The sequence below is a fragment of the Callithrix jacchus genome, chromosome 2, assembly GCF_049354715.1.
Source record: "Callithrix jacchus isolate 240 chromosome 2, calJac240_pri, whole genome shotgun sequence".
NCBI lineage: Eukaryota > Metazoa > Chordata > Mammalia > Primates > Cebidae > Callithrix > Callithrix jacchus.
Genome location: NC_133503.1, coordinates 99686695 through 99712584, shown reverse-complemented (window position 1 = coordinate 99712584; position 25890 = coordinate 99686695). Strand labels below are relative to the sequence as shown.

The 25890-nt window shown below is 37.4% G+C and overlaps 1 protein-coding gene and 1 pseudogene across 2 annotated transcripts in view; both read left to right on the top strand.

The window, feature by feature from the left end:
* Positions 1–25890, top strand: part of LOC144581571 (uncharacterized) — a 375083-nt gene that overhangs the window by 107348 nt on the left and 241845 nt on the right. The gene's annotated exons all lie outside the window — the stretch shown is intronic.
* LOC100391896 (small ribosomal subunit protein eS1 pseudogene) lies at positions 16328–17201 on the top strand (annotated as a pseudogene). The gene has a single exon (XR_013532556.1). The product of XR_013532556.1 is annotated as a small ribosomal subunit protein eS1 pseudogene (transcript).

Here is a 25890-nt window from a genome sequence, read left to right as displayed (position 1 = left end):
ATTTTGGGCTATTTTTTACTTGATGTCCATTTAAAATAAACTTGTCAAGTTTAATAAAATACCTTGTTGACAAATGATAGGTCTTGCACTTAATCTTTATCATAATTTTAGGAAAAGTGACATCTTTACGTTGTTTAATCTTCCTCTTCAGGAACATAAACCTCCTTTCTCCCCCTTTCCACTCTATGCTTCTTTATCTCTCTCATTTAGGCTTTCCTTAATGTCTTCTAATAATCTCTAGCAAATTTCCCCATTAAGAACTTGTAAATTTTGTTAGATTTCTACCACAGAACATTATATCATTGTGACTGCTATAAATAATATATATTAAGATTACCTTTTTAACTACTTGTGCATGCATGTGAACGTGTGGGCTGCATCAGATCATGTAATGATAGCTCCTCAAACGAAACACTCCAAAGCAGTATAAAGTCTCCCATTTACTTCCTGCTCACATGACAGTGTTTGGCAGGTGATCAGGATGGAGGAAGGCATTCCTTCATGCATTTTCTGGGACCCATGCTCAGTGACATTCTGTCTTTGACACATTGTTTCCAAAGTTGCCCTGGAGGATTGAATCCACTGCATCCTGCCTAAGGGAAAAAAAAGTTTGGAGGATACTGCTGGAGGCATAACAGGCCTTGGTGCACAGTGTCCACCACTTCTATCTTATCCCAGTGGACCAAACTTGGACACTGGGCCATCTAAACTGCTTGTATTAGCTTATTTTCACAATGTAATAAAGACATAACAGAGACTGGGTAATTTACTAAAGAAAGAGTTTTAGTGGACTTACAGTTCTGCATGGCTGCAGATGCCTCACAATCATGGCAGAAGGCAAGGAGGATCAATTAATGTCTTACATGGATGGCAGCAGGCAAAGAGAGAGCTTGTATTGGCAAATTACCATTTTTAAAACCATCGGATCTCAAGAGACTCATTCACTATCAAGATAACAGTGCAGGAAAGACCCACCCTCCCACAATTCAATCACCTCCCACCAGGTTCCTCCCACAACATGTGGGAATTGTGAGAGTTACAATTCAATATGAGATTTTGGTGGGGACACAGCCAAACCATATCAATGCTCAAAGAGTGCAGGGTCAGAAGTTCAGTCCAGGCCTGGAAAGTCAATTTCCAGAGATAACTCTATATTCCTGAAGCAAAGACATGCAATTCCGGTGGACAGTTACCTGTCCCTGACAAAGCCCACCCCACTGGTTTTCAAATACATTTTCACACTTTGTGTCCACATATAGACCACTCCTCCTCATTAATCGTTACTCCATCTAGTTCTAAGCCTATCATATCTGGGTGTTACACTGTGCCATATGTTACGCTTAAAGAGCGTTCATGTCCAGCAAGCCAGAATCTAAGAGAGCATGCTATCTTGAGAAGGATGCTGCGGTGTTCCATTTGGACCTCCATTTAGATTCTAGAATGTGCTAGACCCAGTACTAGGTGAGTGCTGATCGCTGACAGGAATTCGCTACCTTCTCCAAGGTCATGCTGCTCTCTCAGTTCTAGTGACTGTTCACTGTGGGGCAAAAAGACCCAGTTTTGTCAGTCTACCTCAGGGTAGTACTAAGGGCACATTCCATCTTCACGTTTAGAACTACCTGTGGGGTAGCTGAAGCTTGCACTGAGACTGTTTTACAGACCTACTTCTCTGTCGTCTTAGTCCTGTTTGTTTTTTTTTTTTGGCTTCTCACAGATGTTGTTCACAAGAACATTCTCTAGCAAACCTCCTGGTATTAATCTCTGTGATAGAGTCTGCTTCTTGCCTGACATTACCAAATAGGAGAGTCAGGATTTAATTAAAGAACTTGTTCTACTGTCAGAGAGGGGACCTCGGAAGGCCTGCCGTGATAGTTACTTCATTGCTATAGATTAACATCTGTGGTGTATCTCACATTCTTCCCTCTTCTAGATGGACCTGTGCACTCCTGTTATCTGCTTCCGGTTGTACTGTTGTTTCCTTGGCTGTCTTTGATAGAGGTAGGGGAGGGTGTGACCATAAAGCGGTAGCAGGAGGAAATTTCTGTGGGGTCAAGAAATTTCTGTCCTACTTTCTCATTGTGATGGTAGTTACATGAATCTGTATACATGTGATATATTTCATAAACTCTAAGAATTAAAAGAAAGATTATATAAAAATGTGTGAAATCTTAATAAGGTCAATGGTTTAGTTAATTGTATTACATCAAATACAACTTCCTAGTTTTGATTATGTTATTATAGTTACATAAAATGTCATTAGAAGAAGCTGGGTGAAGGGCACAAAGGAACTCTTGGGAATATTTTTTGAAACTTATACATGAGACTAAAATTATTTCAAAATCAAACATTTTTAAATTTTATACATTGCTTTTAAACTTAGGTTCATGGTAGATATTACTTAACTAATGAGTGAGAAAAATCATCTGTTTCCACACTCTTGGTTTCTATAGAGGAGCCTGAGAGCGATGGAATGAGAAGGGCTACTGACTTCATTTCTGTCAGTCAGTTGCCACCAGAGGGCATTTACTACATGTAAAGCACTACACCATACTTCACTTCTAGGTCCTCAGCAGCTGTGACTTTTAAGCCTCAAGTAGACTAGATTTTCTATTTCTGAACTTTCCAGAGGACACTGATGAATGGGAAATAGGTATAGGAGAGACCAATGCTGTTCCCAAAGAACATACAGTCTCATTTGGGAAGCAGAAGAGGACAAGTGAAAGTATTTGTCCCTCCCAGGTAGCACATGAATACCTGTAAATGAGTAGATAAGTAAATAAACAAAAAGGCAGTGAAAGTGGTAAGGAGGTAATATGAGGAAAGGACAGAATTCTAACCAAACACTTCAATAAGGTCAGTTTAGTTTTGTGGTAGAATAAGAAATGGTTGAAAATTCTTTGATATTCTTCCCATTGATGGGTTGGGTTTCCTCGATCTGGGTTGGTTTGTGACTGCTTTGATCACTGGCATGCAGTGGTGTTACAGCCTTTCTAGGCTAGTCTTTAAGATGACAGGGCAGTTTTGGGCTCTTTTGGAACCACAAATCTCCTTGTTACAGGTTCAAATATTCTGTGGAACAGATTACATAAGAAGTAGAGGGGTCAAGTAGAGCCCAGTTTTCAGATGCTCTGCCGAGGTGTCATGGATGTGGCTGAAGCTGCCTTTGACTCTCAAGATAGTCCAGCTGCCAGCTGGGGACCACCTAGTGACCTAGCCAACAATTAAGGACAGGAGAAATGCCCTGCTGAGTTCTGCACAAACTCCTGACTCATAGAAGCATGAGATAGTTTTAATCACAGAATAAAAGACCTGAAATAAATGATTTATTACAGAGATTAGATGTTATAATAGTATAAGAAACAGGGAAGCATAAGTCCAGAGAAACTAATCAGGGACCACAAAGGGAAAGGCATCTAAGAAAAGCTCTTGCTTCTGCAGCTGGAGCAGGTTATAATCACTGTGGGTCACAGACAGGCGATGGGGAAGACAAGCTGGATGTAGGTCAGGGACATAGGAAGCTGTAGGGACAAATGGAATTGACAAGGACAAATTGGAACCCAGGTTCTCCCTACCTCTCTCCTTGATGATGGGGAAGATCTGCTGGAGGATCTGAGGCATTTTGCTGTAGAGCTGCATATGAACCTGGAAAGAAATGAAAGAGGAGATTTGGTGAGAGGCAAAGGGCTGCAGGCCCAACCTGCCCTGAAAAATGCAGTAAGGTGAGTTATCAGATCAGCAGCAGTGTGTAAGAGCTTTAGAGGCTCCTTCTGGGCATAACCGCTGCTGCCCACCTCTTAAGCCTGTGCAGATGTCCCCTGTGGCCAATTCTATCATGAACCACACAGAGAAGAGAGATCTGAGAAGTGTAGTTCCAGCTTAGCTAAACCACAAACACCAGTTTCATATCTGAGTTATCTACTTACTATTTAGAGGCTTTCATGATGGTCAGAATAGGGCTTTATGAACTTTTTGTAGGGACTGAATGACTTAGAAACACCAGAACCTCATGTGTTCTAAGATTTAGTAAATGTGAAATCAAGAGAAGCAAAGTGAATTGGTAGCTCATGGTTGTTTTAATAAGACAGAAGCATAAACAGGAATGAAAACTAAGATCCTTGGCTTTGCTTCCACCTCCTTTCTTGACAAGTTGAGGAAACACTAAATTCATTTATCTCACTTGTGCCTTCCTTCAGAAGCTCAGAGTTACGTAAATGGCTTCTTTTTCTGAGAGGAAGGGTTGTTGCATTAGTTATTTCCTCCTGTCAGGATTGAAAGTCACACCATTAGCAGATGACTTCATTTTCATGTCTCCTCGGGGGACTCAATGGGTTGGAGCTTTAGCAGGAGCATTCTGTGGAGACCATAAACTGCGATTTGGGTTAAATGTGACATAATACCTTAAGTACTCAACCCCTTAACACCAAAGCAGCTTTATCAAAGATACAAGGTTGTTCATGGCTTTCTAGGATTTAGTATGACCTCAGAATCTTGACACTTCACGCTTCCTTTGAGGAAAAATGAGTTTTTCTCTCTTGTTGTTTTCATGTCTAATGAGTGTGTTTTTCTTGAGAGGCTTTGATGTCAGGTTATTTCTCACCCAGAGCTACACTTTAATGTGTTATCTGTGGAGTGCAACTAGTAGAGCTTTACAGTGCTATTAAATTAGGTAGGCCTGGGAGCTACTGCAGCAAAGGAAGGCTGAAATCTTTTCATTTTATTATTAAAGAGTCCCCACTGGAAAGGGAAATGGGGAATAATTTTTGCTTGGTCTATAGTCTTATGAGGGAAGGAGAGAAGAAGATTTCTCATTTGCATTCTGCCATTATGGGATTTTAAATAATATACTATACAAAGGTGATTACAGTTAATTTTAGGCTTCATGAGAACTTAGCTATCAGGGTTCAGTCTCTCTAGAGAGGCTGGGTTGCAAAGAGAACAATAAAAAATTGCTGGTTTCAAAATGAGAGAAAAATAACAACATTAAGAAAGAAACCTCCCCATTTTGTTCTTAATGTTTTGGGAGTGGACTCCAACACTGTTCTTACGTTATTCCTAGCACCAATGGGATGGCCAAAACAGACTTTCTGTTCTAGGGATTTCTGAGCTCCTACAGGTTAATAAGCCCCTAGGTTAATGGCACTATTGGGAATTCAATTTAGAGTTTCATGTAAGGCAATATCCATTTCTCACGAGTATAAATATTTTTTTATCTACACACAGGGGTTGGCTCTTGGGATTAAAACAAAGTCATCTATCGGGTCATTTCTTCTCAAATTTTTTATCCAAGCTAAAACAACAGTGAAGTCCAACCTAGCCTGATAATAATGATGATGATTAACCCCTTCACTTTCTTTAAGTGCAGCATAGCTTATTCTTGAGCACAAACATAAACTGACTTGAATTTATGCACAGAAGCATCATCAATGCTAAGAGACATGCCACTCTGGATTAATGAATGTATTGTATTATAGTTAGCTAGCACTGGTCTCTCCGCAATAGAGATATTACTAAATGTCATTATTTTTGGATTTAGCTTTTGTGACCTTTAGAGGCTAGCTAAACACTGGGGAAGAGAGGAAGACATATCTTACTGTGCAGACAATGTACACTGTAAGACAGGTGGCAAAAAGCTATTGGTTTCATCACATAAATCTCCTTGCCTCAGAGATGTTGAAAAAATCTTAGTGATTCATGGGCACAAACTTTAATTTACTATTTTTTCCTGGGAGGCACTGAGGAATGATAGGAAGGAGAAACCTTATTACAAGGAGCACTATTCTTGTATTGAAAAAAAAAAAAATATGTGAAGGGAGGATTCAAGACTTGCTTATCACCATGCATTTCCTTGCTATCAAAAAGACTGAATCAAATTTCTTTGCAAAATTGAGAAGTCTCTCAGCTCCATTAATTTTCTTTTGAACTTCACACAAACACCAAGGCACTGGTCTGGTCCTTTCAATGGTTAAGTTCTCTGTCATGTTGGGATAACTAAAGAAAATTATTTTCCCAAGTATATCTTTTGATGTGTGCCCACTTTTTGGTCTCTCTTGAAGTAATGTGTGATAGATGAAATAGTGTTGAAAACATAGTGAGTGACAAAATATACAGAGATATATTGTGTACTCTTTTTTCACTGGGATTTGTCATGCCTCTCGGGGGAGACGGTTCAAAATATAAAAACCAGGTAGGAAAGAACAGCCTCTTTTGTCTGTGATCTGTCACTTGTTTGTGATGTGCTGAAAGAGGCCTAAAGAATCCAGACTGCAGTTTCGCTTCTGATAATGATGTATGGGCCCATTTCCCAGCACTGTGGTGGAGTCTTTATTATTATTATTATTTCCAGTTATCTTCAGGATGCAACATTTACTAAAACACATCTCTGGCAGAGACCAAACCCAAAGCATAGATGCTTTATCATCTCATTTAACACTGAGACAGCAATGTCCGAGACATGAAGCCACAGGAAGTCCTCTAGAAAGTGATTTCCCAGTGTTCACAGCACGAATAGAAGTTCTCACACCTGCCAATAATAGACGTCCCTGGCACTGCTTTGCAGAACATAAATCTCCTTTCCCAAGGCCCTTCCTAAATAGAGGCTCTCTTGAGGTGACACTCTAACACTGGCACAAACTCTACAATGTACCCAGAATCTCAAGAGCACAAATCATGCTGGCAAACAACATTTAATAGATAAATCAAATAGCACACTCATTATCTCCAAGGACCTTAAAACTAGCACTGGAAATTAAGTTGAGTTTCAGGCTGCCTTGGTTCTGCTTTGAGAAAAACAGCAGATAATTAGAAATATTTTCATGGACACTAATAATACTGTAGTTTGGGAATGCAACCCTTAGTAAAACTAGTGGTCCATACATCTTGAAAATAATGATGATTAAAACAAAAGGGAACTGTTTTTCTTTCCTCAATATTTATAATTTAACAGGCAAATCACATCGACTTAACTGAGATCATGAAGGAAATTCTTTCATATGCTCTTTGCTCCTGGTATAGCAGGAAGAACATTCTAGATTTAATGCCTATACCTCAGAGGTTGATAGACTCAAGCCAGCTTACTGTAATCTGATACATGCGATATTGGAAAATTTGCCATTTTTTTCACTTACACGTCTTTGAATATTCTTAAATTGTTCTAAACCCATAGGCACTGTTTAATTTGACAGTATATTACAATATTAATTTTTATTTGTATTCTCATTTTTTTTCCCACAGGTAGACAGGTCCTTATTTTTTTCATGCTTTAAGGTGTTTTTGTAGGACCAAAAGTAAAGCCACCTGATATGGTTCAGCTGTGTCCCCACCCAAATCTCAACTTGTAGCTACGGTAATTCCCACATGTCGTGGGAGATAACTGAATCATGGGACCATTTCTTAAATCCTGTTCTCATGGTAGTGAAAAAGTCTTATTAGATTAGATGATTTTTTTAAGAGGCTTCCCCTTTGGCTTGGCTCTCATTCTCTCTTGCCTGCTGCCATGTAAGATGTGCCTTTTATTTTCCACCATTGTGAGGTTTCACCAGCTATGTGGAACTATGAGTTCATGAAACCTCTTTTTATTTATAAATTACCTAGTGTCAGGTATGTCATTATCAGCAGCGTGAAACAGACTAATACACCACCTAAAGTCTGTTTTTTCTTGCCTTTTGTAATGGCCTAAATTCTTTGAAGGAATGATGTTGGCGTCATTGAAAAGGGAGGGGGAAATGGGCTACTCAGGAGTAACCAGTGCAAACATTCTGGATGCTGTAGCACAGAAAATGACGTTTGCAAAACCCTGGGGAAGAAGGAACCACAATAATGACTGTAATTAAGCTTAATATTGGATTTAAATTTATTTAAAAAGAACACAATTAATATTTCCTATGTAATAGAGTTTTCTGGATGAAATCATACCCTCCCATGTATTTTCTGTGTTCTGGAGATTATGTGATACTTCTTTTAATAGTTTACATAAATCATTCTACTAAATTGTAAGCTGTAGGGTGAGCTAATGAATAAACTACTGTTATGGTTTGGATGCATCCCCCCAAAATTCATGTATTGGAAACTGAACTGCCATTATAACAGTATTAAGAGGTGGGGACTTTAAAAGGTAGTTAGGTTATTAGGGCTTTGCCCTGATAAATAGATTAGTGGAATTACAGAGAAGTGGTTTAGTTATGATGGGAGTAGGATTGTGATAAAAGAATAAGTTGGATCCCATTTCTCTCTCTGTCCTACATGTCCTCTTGCCCTTCTGCCATGTTATAACATAGTAAGAAGGCCCTCACCAGATGCCAACACTGTGTTCTTTAAATTCCTAGCTTCCAAAACCATAAGCCAAATAAATCTCTCTCTCTCTTTTTTTTTTTAATAAATTACCCAGTCTGTGGTATTCTGTTAAAGCAGCAGAAGATGCACTAAGAAAATTAGTAACAAGAAGTGGGACTGTTGCCATTGAAAAAAAAAAACTGAAAATGAGAAAGCAGCTTCAGCACTAATGAGAAGTAAATGCTGGAAGAATATGGAGGAGCAGGCTTTAAAAAGCCTATATTGTGATGAATAGAGTGTTAGGAAAAATTCTGGTGAAGGCTCAGAAGAAGACAAATGTAGAAATGTCGGAATCTTCTTAAGGATTACTTAGATGATTGTGACCAGAATGTTAGTAGAAATATGGGCAGTAAAAGCAATTCTGATGAAATCTCTAATGGAAATGAGGAATAAAGAAGCCATCCATTTTATAAAGTAGCAAAGACCTTGGCTGAATTGTTTACTTATTCTAGGACTTTATGGAATGAAGAATGTAAGAGTGATAAACAGAAGAACTATCTAAACTTCAAAACATTTAGGCTGTTGTGCGGTGACTTTTAACTGCATGTAGTAAAACATGAGAGAAATGGAATGACTTAAAGACAGGATTTGTAATTAAAAAGAAGGCAGAGTGGAAAGCATGAGCATTCATAGCTTGTCCATGTAAAGAGTAAAAAGACAGCTTTAGGAGATCAAACCAAGGGACTGGCCAAATGACTGTTTGTTAAAGAGATTGCCATGGGTCGAGGGAGCCAGTTGCTATTTCTAAACACAATGGAAGACACAACCCAAAAGCATTTCAGTTATCTGTCTATGAGGCTGCTTTTCCCATCACAGGCCCATAGCTTTAGAAAGGCAAATTGATTTTGGCAAGGTGCCCTCTACAAACTATCCCTCTGCTCCACATGTTTCAGCACAGCACTCCTCAGCCACCCCAGCTGTAGCTCAAGTGGGCCCAGGTGCAACTTCACCTATAGCTCCAGAAGGTACAAGCTGTAAACTGTGGTGGCACCCACAAGATGCTAATTCTGCAGCTAGATTGCATGTGGCAGATAGCCTGGAAGCCCAGGCTGAAACCTACCATAGGGCAGAGCCACCATAGAGTCTCCATTAGGATAATGTCTGGTGAAGCCACAGGAGTAGAAGTAGGATCACTCTTGGACTTCAGAACTATAGAGCTACCAGCAAGCTACTCCAGCTTGGGAAGGAGCAGACATGTGACTCCAACTCAAGAAAGCTGAAGTGTGTGCTGAGCCTAGCAAAGCCATGGGGGGGCTGGGTTGTCTGAAGACCTGAGGCCCAATCCCCATATCAAGGAAGTATGACATGAAGCCAAAGGAGATTATTTTCCAGCTTTAAGACTTAATGTTATTTTCTTTGTTGGGTTTTTATCTTAGTTGAGACAAGTTAGTCCTCTTTTCTTTTTTCTTTTTAAGAGAGCATTTTTTTTTTTTTTATACTTTAGGTTCTGGGATACATGTGCAGAATGTGCAGGTTTGTTACATAGTTATACATGTGCCATGGTGGTTTGCTGCATCTGTCACCCCATCATCTACATTAGGTATTTCTCCTAGTGCTATCCCTCCCCCAGTCCCCCATCTCCTGATAGGCCCCGGTGTGTGATGTTCCCCTCCCTGAGTCCATGTATCCTCATTGTTCAACTCCCACTTATGAGTGAGAACATACAGTGTTTGCTTTTCTGTTCTTGTGTTAGTTTGCTGAGAATGATGGTTTCTAGTTTCATCCATGTCCCTGCAAAGGAGTTAGTCATCTTTTCTTACCTATTTCTCCCTTTTGGAATGGTAATGTCTACTCTATGTCTGTCTTACCAGTGTATTTTGGAAGCTGATAACTTATTTTGATTTCACCAGCTCACAGCTTGAGGGAATTTGTCTCAGAATAAATCCTGTCTCGAGTCTCACATGTAACTGGTTTTAATGAGATTGAGGACTTTGGTTTTTTCAGATGCTGTTGAAATGAGTTAAGATGTCTGGGACTAATGGGATAAAATGAATGTATCTTGTATGCGAGAAAGACATTAATTTTAGGGTTTAGATGTGGAATGCTATAGTTTGAGTATGTTCTCCAAAAGTTTGTGTATTGGAAATTTAATTGCCATTGTAACAGTATTAAGAGGTGGGGCTTTTAGTACATGATTACATCAAGAGAGCTTTGCTCTCAGGAATTGATTAGTGCCATTGTCATGGTACTGGGTTAGTTATTGTGGAAATAGTCTCTAGATGTAGTGATGCATTTGACCTCATTTCTTTCTGTCCTGTGTGCCCTCTTGCCCTTCTGCCATGTTGTAATTCAGGTTCCCACCAGATGCCAACATCGTGCTCCTAGACTTCCCAACCTCCAGAATGGTGAGCCAAATGAATCTCTCTCTCGCACTTGAAAACAAATTGCCTAGCCTGTGGTGTTCTGTTGTAACAGCAGAAAATAGATGAAGCCTGCTACTGTTTGAAGCTGAGAGCCTCGAATCCCTGGTTTTGTGCTCTGCTTTGTGATGCTAGGATTGAGACTCTATAGTCACATATATGCTTTGCTCTACTGATTTGCTTTTAGGTTCTGCCCATAGGGAAACCAGGAGATGGAAGGCTAGAAAAAAAAAGAATAGGCACTTACCTTTTCATTGTCTTCCTGTTTTTGTAAGTGCTACCTTAACAATACCTCTGCCTTTCAAATATGCCAGGAAATTCTAGTAGGAGCGCTTGATGTGAGTTTGTAGTCTTCCCACTTAAAAAACCAAAAGCAGTTTGCCTTCTCAGATTCCAGCACCAGCCAGCCAGCCCTTTTCATACATCTGATTACTAGCCACACACATCTCTTCTGCTGAGCTGAGAGACGCTAGTACCTGCAGGCTGACCCTTCCTTAAAGGTCTCAGTTTCAGATCTGTGGTTCCTACCTCTAAGATTTAAAATTTTTAAAATTCCATCCTTTTCCTTCTAATTTTCCAATCCCAGGGATAAAAGCTATGTCCTACTACCTTTGTGATAGCCAATCATCTCATTGATGCCTTTTCAGGTTTTTTTTTTTTTTTTTTTGTGAGCCCCAGTGCTGGGTGCTCCCTCCATACAGGAGCTCAAATTCAATTTTTTTAATACACTAGTCTTCCCTTTCTGTGCTTTTGTTTTCCATGGTTTCAGTTACCTATGGTCAATCATGTTCCTAAGATATTACATGAAAAAATTCCAGAAACAAACAATTCATAAGTTTTAAGTTGTGTGCCATTCTGGAAAACATAAATCTTGTGCTTTCTCCCATCTGGAATGTGAATCATCTGTTTGTCTAGCATATGAGTGCTACTGGCCCATTGGTCACTGATATCATCTGCTCCAAACTTCCAACCATCAACCTTACTTGGCTCGTTGATGATCCAGAAGCTGATTCATCTTCTAGTGTATTTTCCAAGGTCAATAGTAGCCTCATGTTACATCACAATGCCTATATCACTCACCTTACTTTATCTTATCATTTAGGAATTGTATTATCTCACATCATCCAAAAAGGGTAAGTACAGTACAATAAGATATTTAGAGAGAAAACATTCATGTAACTTTTATTACAATATGTTGTTATAATTATTCCATTTTATTATTGTTATCAATCTTTTACTGTGTCTGATTTATAATATTTATCATAGGTATTTACATATAGGAGAAAACATAGTATATGTGGTATTCTCTGTGGTTTCAGGAATCCACTAGGGATCTTAAAATGTATTCCCCACATGTAAGGGAAAACTATCATAGCTAGTTAATTGTTCTGCATATAACATTTTTCCTTCTTAAAGTAACTTATATGATTTCTATCTCCTGACTAGACCTTGATGGACACAAGGTGATTGTTCTTACTCATGCCACTTTTGCTTCAGATGCTAGAATGACACCTTGGACTTAATATGTGCTTAGTAAATATATCTTAGTTTGATTTAATTCAATGCCACAGTATAGCAAGAGGATAGTCTTTAAAGCACGGTGGTAAAGACCAGGGGCTTTGGAATTTGACAGACACGGGTTCAAATCTCAGTTCTGCAACTTAGTTGCTGTACTGCTTTAGGCAAGTTATTTAGTCCTTCTAAGCCTTATTTTTCTTATGTATAAAATGAATATAATAAAGCATTCACCTCATGATGTTGCAGTAAACATTAAATGGGCCACTCTATGAAAAACTCTGAGCACCTGGTAAGTGTTCCATAAGTGGTAGTTATTATTATTTCTACAAAGGTGATCAAATTCAGAGGAAGAAGGAAAATGACTTTGCAAACTGTACAGCACTGAAAAGTGAGAAAAAGCAAGAAATGGGGAAAGGTTAGGAAAACAAGAAAGCTGAGTGTGTATATGGGGGCTGTTGAGGGATGGATGTTAATACAGGGAGGAAGGTGAGTAAATGGTAAAGGTACTTGAATTGATTTATAATAAAATATGTAATAATGTGTTGAACTATAGTATAGTTCATGCTGTCATTTTTCCACTTAGAATAAAATCATGACAAGTCACAATGATGTTTCCTTTCTTCAGTTCTAGATAACTGAATTTCTGAATATCAAATATTTGTTCATATTTAACTGCTTCTGTTGGAAATATTCCTTAAAAAGATTACATATTCTATTACCTTCTTTTATTCTTTCCACTGCTCTATACTTTAGAAGAGAAATATTACTTTCTACTTTGATAGCATGTCAAATGTTTCTTCTTATCTGTTCCTAAAAATGCTTCCTTTTTTTCTATTGAATTTAGAAGTCCATGCCCTTAAACATGGATCTTGTAACACTTCTGTCACATCCCTCAATGGTATTGTAAAAGCATAAAACTCATTTGCTCAAGCTGAGATTCAATTTTGTGGGAATGACAGACTTCAATTTGCCTACAGGTTTGTGAACCAATAATTGGACTGAGCTCATATCATATGATCTTTTTCCTGGTATATTTTCTAGTATTTGTATGTTATGCTGAATGCCATGTATAAATCAGTCAATGCCCATAAAATACATGCTGGTAAGATTGAAAACAGTACTTCAGGTCTTCAGAGGAGGTCTCATGGAGACCAAATTACTCCTTATATGTTGTCTTTGACAAATAAGTCAGTAGGGATGACATTAACTTGAGCTCACCTGTAACCACTGCTCTGTTTTGAGAAAAAAGTCACTGTATTTGCCACAACACTCACATATACACCATTTATACTGGTCACCATGAATGCTGTACAGATTTATTTCACCCTTTACTGGGGGCCGTGATTTATAAAGACAAGGTAGAATGGTAAGAACAGACATAAAAATCTGAAATAAAATTCAACTCGTATTTATTTGTGTAGCAATATGGATCAATAAATGTATGCACACATATACATATTAGGTGTACAAATATATGTGTGTGTATCACATACACAGATGTTTCTTTAACTTTCTTTAGTTTTTGTTTTCAAGGGCTTCATGATCTCCTTTCTCCCTATCTGCCCATTAACCACTTCTCTGTTGTAATCTACTGCATCCTACAGGGAAAAAAAATGGGCAAAATTACCCTGATGGCTCTGTGTTCTAAGAAATTAAAATCAAAGATGCGGCTTCCTTTTGGTTACAATCCTAGTGCCTGTATAAGTAAGGGAAGCATCAAAATTATGTCTGGGCTTGTGTCACAGAGAAAGAGAGAAATGTGTGTGTAGGGTGTGTGTGTGTGTGTGTGTGTGTGTGAGAGAGAGAGAGAGAGAGACAGACAGACAGACAGACAGAGAGAGACTGCTAGATAATGATCAAGGCAGAAGACTGTTAGAGGCACCAGGGCAACACAAGGTAGATATAAAGATACAAAGAGCCAGTAAAGATATAAGAATAAGTAAATTAGAAAGTTTGAACAAAAGGCAGCTTAAAAGTAAGTGACAGTGTCAATGACTTTGGCTGGTCATTTATGTGTATAGAGGATAAATTTGTATTGATGGACATGAACAATTTAAAGGGCTTGAGACAGAGCAGGTAGCAATTGCCAGTCTGTCTTGAAACCCCCAAATTCCTTTTCCTTAACTTTTTCTGCGATAGTCTGTTAGGCTTTTAAAATCCAGGCAAAAATACTGTTAGCCTGTTGTTCACATTAAAGTTAAAGAGCTGTGAATCCACAAGTGGTTTGATGTTTATAACATATTCCTGAAGATTACTAGTTCATGTTCTTTCAGGAGAGCAAAGGCTTGTGCATATGTAACTGATTTAAAAAATAGATTTAAAATAGTAGTTTTAGCTTATTAAAAATTTTATCTGTATATTATAACAACCAAATATTCCACTAGAATTAAATTAAGTATTATAAATTCACTGTAAAGGCTCAGCACTGACCAAGGGGTTAAAAAACTAATATGTTAATTAAAAAATCAAAAGGTAAACTAGAAGACAATAAAAATAATTTGCCTGCACTTACATAAAAATTATTAGAAATGTATTTCCCAATTAAGAATTTTTTTGTCTTTGTTCTGAATATAGATTTCTCCTTCCCTTTGGTTCTGCCAAAGACTCTAAATTATATTTTATGTATTTATTAATGAATTTAAAGGACATCACTGAAGGGCCTATCATATGCCAGAATCATTCTAGCCATAGACAATAGAGTGGTAAACAACAGAGAAATGAACTTTTTCCTCCTGGAACTTTCAGTGGAGGAGACAAAAAATGAATGAGAAATCCAAGGAATACATCCTATGCTTTCAAAAGAAGTTCTCAAGAAAAATAAACTGAAAAAGAAAATGGAGAGGAAACATATGGTAATATTAGATGTGGTGATGAGTTAAGCTTCTTTTAATAGGTGGCCTTTGATTACTGTTGAATGCAAAAAGTGAATCATGTAAGGATCCAGGCGTCCCAGATAGAGATAACACCAAGTTACAGAATTTGAGACAAAATGTGCTGTCATGTTCAGTGAAGAGCAAGAAAACCTTAGGCAAAGATAAAGTGAGGAAAGGGAAAATGGTAGAAGGTAAAGTTGGGTAGGTGTTTCAGTTGTCTATTGTTATCCATTATGCACAATTAATATCTGGAAGCAGCAACCATTTGTTTGGTCACAATTCTGCAGTTTGGGTTGGGCTCAGCTAAATGGTTTTCTGTTTATAGTGTGTAGGCTGCAATCAACTGGTGGCTTGATTGGAGCCAGTGACCTAAGATGGTCTTACTCACATATCTGATGGTTGGTCCCTGGCTCTTGGCTGCTATGTATCCCTAATCAGAGTTGCTTTACATAGTAGTGTCAGTATTCTAAGAGAGTAAGCCCTAATTCCCAAGTATATAACATGCTTCTGCTTGCATCACATTTGCTGACGTCCTAAACAGCAAATAAATCACATAGTCAGATGTAAGATCAGGGTGGGAGATGTCATGAAGATCAGAATACTGTAAGACATGAACCATTGGGGGTTATAAGTATGAAATATACCACAGAAGGTGGGAAGGAGCCAGGTGATCTTATTTTTCCTTATATCATTACTCTTTTTATATTTTTTCCTCTTCATTTATTCATGATCTGGACTGAGCATAAATCTATAATTTTTCCAAGAGCTCAGATATTTATTTATTTACACTTTTTTTCTTTTTCATTTTTTAAATGTTTATGGGTACATAGTGGGTATATATTTATGGGGTACATGTAATATTTTGATAATAGGCATGTAATATGAAATAAACACATCATGGGGAATGGGATATCTATCCCCTTAAGCATCTATCCTTTGAGTTACCAACAATCCAGTTACACTCTTTAAGTTATGTTAAGATGGATAATTGAGTTATTATTGACTATAGTCACCCTATTGTACTATCAAACAGTAGGTTTTATTCATTCTTTAGAATAATTTTTTGGACCTGTTAGCCATCCCCACTTACTTCACCAGCCCATTGCTACTTTGCCCAGCCTCTGACAACCATCCTTCTACTCTCTATGTCTATGAGTTAAAGTGATTTGATTTTAAGATCTCACAAATAAGTGAGAACATGCAGTGATGCTTTTTCTATGCCTGGCTTGTTTCACTTAACAATCTCCAGTTCCGCCCTTTTGGCTCTCTGAGCAGCACCATGGCGGTTGGCAAGAACAAGTGCCTTACGAAAGGTGGTAAAAAGGGAGCCAAGAAGAAAGTGGTTGATCCATTTTCTAAGAAAGATTGGTATGATATGAAAGCACCTGCTATGTTCAATATAAGAAATATTGGAAAGACGCTAGTCACCAGGACCCAAGGAACCAAAATTGCATCTGATGGCCTCAAGGGTCGAGTGTTTGAAGTTAGTCTTGCTGATTTGCAGAATGATGAAGTTGCATTTAGAAAATTCAAGCTGGTTACTGAAGATGTTCAGGGCAAAAACTGCCTGACTAACTTCCATGGCATGGATCTTACCCGTGACAAAATGTGTTCCATGGTCAAAAAATGGCAGACAATGATTGAAGCTCATGTTGATGTCAAGACTACCGATGGTTACTTGCTTCGTCTGTTCTGTGTTGGTTTTACTAAAAAACGCAACAATCAGATACGGAAGACCTCTTATGCTCAGCACTAACAGGTCCGCCAAATCCAGAAGAAGATGATGGAAATCATGACCCGAGAGGTGCAGACAAATGACTTGAAAGAAGTGGTCAATAAATTGATTCCAGACAGCATTGGGAAAGACATAGAAAAGGCTTGCCAATCTATTTATCCTCTCCATGATGTCTTCGTTAGAAAAGTAAAAATGCTGAAGAAGCCCAAGTTTGAATTGGGAAAACTCATGGAGCTTCATGGTGAAGGCAGTAGTTCTGGAAAAGCCACTGGGGATGAGACAGGTGCTAAAGCTGAACGAGCTGATGGATATGAACCACCAGTCCAAGAATCTGTTTAAAATTCAGACTTATAATAGTGGCAAATAAAATGTGTGGCAAATAAAATGTCTTATTTGTGGCCGGGCGTGGTGGCTCACACCTGTAATCCTAGCACTTTGGGAGGCTGAGGTGGGTGGATCACCTGAGGTTGGGAGTTCAGAACCAGCCTGGTTATCATGGTGAAAGCCCATCTTTATTTTAAAAAATAAAATAAAATAAAAAAATAAAAAGTCCTATTTGAAAAAAAAAAAATCTCCAGTTCCATCCATGCTGTTGCAAATGACTAGATCTCATTTTTTTTAAATGACTGAATTATACTCCATTGTGTATATTTACCACATTTTCTTTATTCATCTGTCGATGGACACTTAGGTTGCTTTTAAATTTAGCTAGTGTAAATGGTGCTGCAATAAACATGGGAGCACAAATATCTCTTTGAAATACGCATTTCTTTTCTGTTGGGTGTATGCCCACAAGTGGGATTGCTGGATCATATGGTAGTTCTATTTTTAGTTTGTTAAGGAACCTTCAAACTGTTTTCCATGGTGGTTGTACTAATTTACATTTCCACCAACAGTATATGAGAATTTATTTTTATCCATACGCTTGCCAGCATTTGTTATTGCCTGTCTTTTAAATATAAGTCATTTTACTGGGTTGAGATGATAGCTCATTGTAGTTTAACCTGCATTTCTCTGATGATCAATGATGTTGAGCACCTTTTCATATGCCTGTTTGATAATTGTACATCTTCTTTTGAGAAATGTCTATTCAGATTTTTTGCCCATTTTAATAAGATTTTGAGATTGTTTTCCTAGTTTTTCAGCTCCTTACATATGCTGGCTATTAATCCCTTGTCATATGGAAAGTTTGCAAATATTCTCTCCCATTCAGTAGGTTCTGTCTTCACTTTCTTGTTTCCTTTGCTGTGCACACACTTTTTAAATTGATGTGATCCCATTTTTCCATTTTTGCATTGGTTGCCTATGATTTTTGGGTATTAAGAAATCATTGCACACTCTGATGTCCTGGAGACTTTCCACAATGTTTTATTTTAGTATATTTATAGTTTGAGGTCTTAGATTTAAGTCTTTAACCTATTTTGATTTGATTATTGTATATACATAATAGATAGGAGTCTAGATTCATTCTTCTGCATGTGGATATTTAGTTTTTCCTGCACCTCTTATTGAGGAGATTATTTTTGCTCAAGTACATGTGCTGGGCATCTTTGTGGAAAATGGATTAACTGTAGATGTATGCAATTGTTTCTGGATTCTTTATTCTCTTTTATTAATCTATGTGTCTTTTTTTATGCTAGTACCACTTTAGTATAATTTGAAGTCAGGTAATGTGATTCCTTCAGTTTTATTCTTTTTGCTAAGAATAGATTTAGCTATTCTGGGTCTTTAGTGGTTTAATAAAAATTTTAGCTTTCTCTTCTAATTCAGTGAAGAATTTCCTTGGTATTTGCTTAGGATTACATTGACTCTGTAGATTGCTTTGGGAAGTATAGACATTTTAACAATTGATTCTTTCAATGCATAAACAGAGGATGCTTTCTGATTTTGTAGTGTCTTCTTCAATTTCTTTTATCAGTGTTTTATGATTTTCATTATAGAGATCTTTTACTTCCTTGATGTTAAGTTAATTATTAGGTTTTTAATTTTATGTGTGGCTATTGTAAATGGGATTAATTTGATTTTTTTCAGTTTGTTCACTGTTGGCATATATATTTTTGTATTTTGAGTTTGTATCTTGCAACTTTACTAAATTTGTTTATCATTTCTAATAGTTTTTCTCTGAGGTCTTTAGGTTTTTCCAAATAAAAGATTATATCATTTGCCAACAGGAATAATTTGACTTCTTCTTTCCAGTTCGGATGTTCTTTATATCTTTCTCTTGTCTGATTGCTCTAGCTTGAGCTCCTAGTACTACGTTTAAAAACACTGGTATAATTGGGTATCCTTGTCATGTTCCAGATCTTAGAGGAAAGGCTTTCAGCTTTTCCTCCTTCAGTATAATACTAATTGTGAGTTTGACATATATATATATATCGCTGTTTTTATGTTGAGGTATATTGCTTCCACCAATTTTTGAGGGCTTTTAACCTAAAGGGGTATTGACTTTTATGACATGTCTTTTCAGCATTACTAAAAATTGTTTTACATTTTACCATATAATTTTTCTCCTTCATTATATTCACATAATGTATGACATTGATTGATTTGTACATACTGAACCATCCTTGCATCCCCAGGATGAATTCCATTTAATTATGATGTATGACATTTGTAATTTATTGCTGAATTTTGTTTGCTAGTATTTGTTGAGGATTTTTACATCAGTATTTATCAGAGATATTGGCCTATAGTTTCCTTTTTGAAATGTGCCTTTGCTTGGATTTGGTTTCAAGGTAATACCTCATAAAATGAGTTTGGAAGTATTCCCTCCTCCTCTACGTTTTTGAATGGTTTAAGTAGGATTAATATTAATTCTTCTTCAAATGTTTGATAAAATTCAGCAGTGAAGCCATCAGGTCTCAAGCTTTTCTTTCTGGGATACTTTTTATTGTGGCTTCTATCTTGTTACTTTTTATTTGTCTGTTCAGGATTTGAATTTCTTTCTTGTTCAACCTTGGTAGATTGTATGTATCTAGGAATTTGTTCAGTTATTCTTGAGTTTCCAATTTATTGGCACATGGTTACGCACAGTAGCCACTAATAATTTTTTGGATTTCTGCATTATCAATTATAATGTCTCATTTTTCATTACCGACTTTATTTATTCGAATAGTCTTTTTTCTTCTTAGTCTGGCCAAAGGTTTGCCCATTTCTTTACTTTTCAAAAAAAATCAACTTTTTGTTTCACTGATCTTTTGTATTTTTTACTTCATTTTTATTTATTTCTACTTTGATCTTTATTATTTCCTTTCTTCTATTTATTTTGGTTTTGATTTGCTCTTGCTTTTCTAGTTCTGTGAGATGCATTGTATATTGTCTATTTAAAATTTTTCCTCTTTTTTGATGTAGGCAGTTATAGCTATAAACTTCCTTCTTAGTACTGCTGTTTTGGTATATTGTCTTTACATTATCATTTGTTTAAAATTTTTTTCAATTTCCTTCTCTTCATTTACCCACTGGTCATTAAATAATATATTATTTAATTTCCATGTATGTGTAGAGCTTCCAAAATTCTCATTAATTTCTAGTTTTATTCCATTATGATAAAAAAATGCTTGATATTATTTCAATGTTTTGAATGGTTTGAGATTTGTTTTGTGATAACATGTAGTCTATTCTTGAGAATAATCCATGCTGAGGAAAAAATGTGCATTCCGAAGCTTTTGGATGAAACGTTCCGTAAATATTTATTTGAACCTTTTGATCTATAGAGATTAAGTCTAATGTTTCTTTGTTGATTTTCTGTCAGGAAGATGCATCCAATGCTGAAATGTGGTGTTGGAGCCTCCAGCTATTAGTGTATCAGGGCCTATCTCTCTCTTTAGTTCTAACAATTTTTTCTTTATATATCTGGTTACTCCAGTGTTGGCGCATATATATTTACAATTGTTATATCTTCTGGATTGACCCATTTATCATTGTATAGTGACCTTCTTTGTCTCTTCATTAAGTTTTTCTTTTGAAATCTATTTTGTCTAATATAATTATAGTGACCATTTTTGTTTTTTATTTTGGTTTCCATTGGCATAAAATATTTTTTTCCATCTCTTTATTTTCACTTTCTGTGTGTCTTTATACATGAAGTGTGTTTCTTGTGGCAACAGATCAATGGGTCTTGTTTTTTCAACCATTCAGCCAGTCTGTGTCTTTTGATTCACAAGGTTAGTTCATTTACATTCAGTGTTATTGTTTATAAGTAGGGACTTACGCTTGCCATTTTGTTACTTGTTTTCTGGTTCTTTCATGTCATTTTCTTCCTTATTCCTTTCCTTCTGGTCTTTCTCTAGTGAAGGTAATTTTCTCTGAAGATATGATTTAATTTTTGCTTTTTGTTATTTGTGTACCCATTGTATGCTTTTTTGGTTTGAGGTTATCATGAGGCTTACAAGTACTATTTTACAACCCATTCTTTTAACCCGATAACAACTTAACAGTGCTTGCATAAACAATCAAGAAAACTAATAAACTTCGTGCCTTAACTTCAACTCCCTGCTTTTTAAATTTTTATTTTTGCTATTTATATCTTGTTTTACTGACAATGTCTTGAAAAGCTGTAGTTATTATTTTGATTGGTTTATTATTGTCTTTCTACATAAGATTAGTTTACATGCCATAGTTACAAAATTATACTATTCTGTGTTTTCCTGTTTACTTACTATTACCAGTGAGTTTTGTATCATCAGGTGATTATTTATTACTCATTAATGTCTTCTTTCCAATTGAAGTACTCCCTTTAGCATTTCTTGTAGGACAAGTCTGATGTTGATGAAATTTTTCAGCTTCTATTTGTATGGAAAATTCTTTATTTTATCTTCATGTTTGAAGGGTATTTTCACTGGATGTATTACTCTAGGGTAAAGTGATTTTTTTTTCTTCAGCATTTTAAATATGTCATGCCCCTGTCTCCTGGCCTGTAAGGTTTCTACTGAAAGTCTGCTGTCAGACATAGTGAAGCTCCATTGTATGTTACTTGTTTCTTTTCTGTTGCTGCTTTTAGGATCCTTTTTTTTTTGCAATCTTTGACTTTTGGGAATTTGATTATTAAATGCCTCAAGGTAGTTTTCTTTGGATTAAATCTGTTTGATGTTCTATAACCCTCCTGTAGTTAAAATTACTATCTTTCTCTATGTTTGGGAAGTTTGTTTTTATTGTCCCTTTGAATAACCTTTCTAATCCCATCTCTTTCTCTACCTCCTCTTGGAGGTGAAAAACTCTTACATTTGCCCTTTTGAGATGACTTTCTAGATGCTATGCTTCATTGTTTTTATTATTTTTTCTTTTGTCTTCTCTGTGTATTTTCAATCAGCCTGTCTTCAAGCTTACTCATGCTTTCTTCTACTTGATCAATTTTGCTATTAAAAGACTATGGTGCATTCTTCTGTATGCCTATTGCACTTTTCAGCTCCAGAATTTCTGCTTGATTCTTTTTAATTATTTCAGTCATTTTGTTAAATTTATATGATAGAATTCTAAATTCCTTCTCTGTGTTATTTCAAGTTTCTTTGAATTTCCTTTTTTTTCAACAAATCACCCTGACAGGATGGTCATATATGGTAAGTCTGGGTAATGGCACAGTATCTTGACTGTAGCAAGATTTGTCAAAGATCTTCATGTCAAAATTAAGAACAAGATGAAGAATTGTGGGCTGCCAACTATTTTAGTGAGGTCAATAGGATGTTTATGTCTCCAGATCTTTTCTTTTCTTTTTCTTTTATGGATTGGAGGTTTCAGTGGGATGGGAGAATCACAAGGAATCAGGTGTTCAGAGGAATGTATTGAGTAGAGGTGAGGAACTAGGATGTTGAAAAGTAAAAAAAGGAGAGAAGGAGAGGAAGAAAGAGGAAGAAAAAGAGGGAGAGAGAACAGGAATATTGCTTCATTCTAAAAATGGGTATTAATAATGGCTGATCAATATTTTGTGTATTTAAAATGGATAACTCTATAAATATATATTGAGTTTACTTGTTCCGGATCTGAGTTCAAGTCCTGGATATCTTTATTAATTTTCTGTCTCATTGAGTCTAAATCTTGTCTTATGTATCTGGGTATTAAGATCTCTTATTGTTGCATTGATCCTTTTACCACTGTATCTTTGTTGCTTTGAAATCTATTTTATCAAATGTGAGAATTGCAACTCCTGCTTTTTGTTTATTTATTTATTTTTGCTCTCCATTTGGTTGGTAAATTTTTCTCCAAACCTTTGTTTTGAGTCTTTGTATATCTTTGGATATACCGTTAGGTTTTGGCTGTATCTTTTGATTGGGGGATTTAATCGATTTAAATTTAGGGTTACTGCCATTTGATGTTAACTGGCTATTTTATCCATTCGTTGATGTAAATTCTTTATGTTGATGCTCTTTACTTTTTGGTCTATTTTTAGAAAGGCTCATACTGGTTGTTCCTTTCTATGTATAATGCTTCTTTCAGAAGTTCTTGTAAAGCAGGCCTGGTGGTAATAAAATCTCTGAGTACTTGCTTGTTCATAAAAGATTTTATTTTTCCTTCAATTGTGAAGCTTAGTTTGGCAGGATATGAAATTCTAGGCTGAAAGTTCTGTTCTTTAAGTATGTTGAATATTGGCTCCCACTCTCTTCTGGCTTGTAGGGTTTCCGCTGAGAGATCTGCTGTAAGTCTAATAGGCTTCCCTTTATGGGTAACCTGGCCTTTCTCTCTGGCTACCCTTAGTATTTTCTCCTTCGTTTCGATCCTGGTGAATCTAACGATGATGTGCCTTGGGGTTGCTCTTCTTGAGGAATATCTTTGTGGTGTTCTCTGTATTACCTGGGGTTGAATAGTGTCCTGCTTTGCTAGATTGGGAAAATTTTCCTGGATAATATCCTGAAAAGTATTTTCCAGCTTGGATTAGTTCTCTCCATCACATTCAGGTACACCAATCAAACATAGATTGGGTCTTTTCACATAGTCCCATATTTCTTGGAGACTTTGCTCATTCCTTTTCGTCCTTTTTTCTCTATTCTTGTCTTGTCGTTTTATTTCATTAAGTTGGTCTTCGACCTCTGATATCATTTCTTCTGCTTGATCCATTCTGCTATTTAAACTTGTGCATATTTTACTAAGTTCTCGTGTTGTATTTTTCTTTGAATTTCCTTAACACAACTATTTTGAATTCTCTCTCTGTAAAGTCATATATCTCTGTTTCTCCAGGATTGGTCCCTGGTGCCTTTAGTTCATTGGTGAGGTCATGTTTTCCTGGATGGTGTTGATGCTAGCAGATGTTCTTTCATATCTGGGCATTGAGGAGTTAGGTGTTTATTGTAGTTTTCACTTCTGGGCTTATTCTGAACTGTTTTTTGGGAGAGGCTTTTTAGATATTCAAAAGGACTGAAGTGTTGTCTTTTAGATACAGATCTAAACTGTATCTGCTTTAGGAGTACCCCAAGATCAGCAATGCTGTGGTTCTTGCAGAGAGGTACTGCCTTGATAGCCTTGGACAAGATCCAGGAGAATTCTTTGGATTACCAGACAGAGATTCTTTTTCTCTTCCCTTACTTTCACCCATACATATACAGTCTCTCTCTCTCTTGGATCAGAGGCACCTAAAGCTGGGGGTGGAGTGATACAAGCACCCCCATGGCCATAATTACTATGACTAAGCTAGGTCAGACCTGAAACCAGTATAGCACTGGATGTCACCCAAGGCCAGTTCCTGGCTACTGCCTCTGTTCACTCAAGGCCCTGGGGCTTTATAATCAGCAGATGGCAAAGCCAGTGAGGCCTGTGCCCTTCCCTTCAGGGCATTGAGGTTCTACAGGCCATGGGGTGGGATGTGGCAGGGGGTGTGGGGGGTGGGTCCTACAGCACCATCTGGGAGTCAGGAAGTGGTCAAAACCTTAGAAGTTTATCTGATTTTCTATTGTATTGTGGCAAAGCTAGCACTCAAACCACAAGATGTAGTGCTTTTCCACTCTTCCCTCCCCTTTCTAATGGCAGAGGAGCCTCACTTCATAGCCACCACCATTCTAGGCCCAAGGAGTACTGCGAGACTACTGCCTCTTGTCCCCATGAGGCACAAAGTCTCTTAAGTCAGCATTTAATGAAGGCTGCTTGGCCCAGGACTCACATTTCAGGGCAGTGGACTCCTCTCTATCCCAGGGCAGGTCCAGAAACGACATTTAAGAATCAAGACCTGGAATCAGGAACCCCAAGATAACTCTTGGTACTGTAGCCCCCTGAGTTTCTACTGGTACCTAAGTTGCAAGGCCAAGTCTCCTTTACTTTTCCCTCTGCTTTTCTCAAGTGAAAGTTTTCCTCTGTAGCCACCAAAACTGGTAATGTCCTGAGTCTCGCCTGAAGCCAGAAAGTCTCAGAGGCTCACTCAAGGCCCTCGAGGTAGTATCTGGTTATTGCTGCTGGTTACTCAGGGTCCAAGAGCTCTTCAGTTATCAGGCAATGAATGCATCCAGGAATGGGTCCTTTTCTTCAAGGCAGCAGGTTTCCTTCTGGCTCAGGGTGTATCTATAAATGTCTGGAATCCAGTGACTGGAACAGGGACCTTATGACTCTGACTGGTGCCCTATTCTGCTTTGGCTGAGCTGGTATCCTAGATGCAAGACAAAGTCCTCTCTACTCTTCCCCCTCTTCTCCTCAAGTGGAAGAAAGGGGTCTATTTGGAGCCAGAAACTGTGCAGCCTGAGTTTAGGTGACGGGTGATACCAGTACTCCCTTGGCTACTCCAGTTGGTTTCTCAGTATCTTATATGCTGCCTCAGTCCACTGCCTCTGGGCCTAGTTTAGCCGTAGGACTCACCTGAATGTTACAGTCCCTATGGCCTAGACTGCCTTTCAAGATTATTTGGAGATTCAGAGTACTAAAGACCTCAGTAGCAAGATTTGTAGGCACTCATGTACGGACCACTATGATGGGTGATTCTCCTTTGGCTGGGGCCTGTTTAAATTCTCCCTCCATGAGTGCGCATCAGCTGAGTTTAGTCTGCATTTTCTTTCTTCTCTAACAGGACAACACAGAGTTCAGTGCCACACAATTGCTGTGTTCTCTCTCCCCTAATGACCAGAGACACTCTGTACCATGCTGCCACTGCTGGATGTTGGAAAGG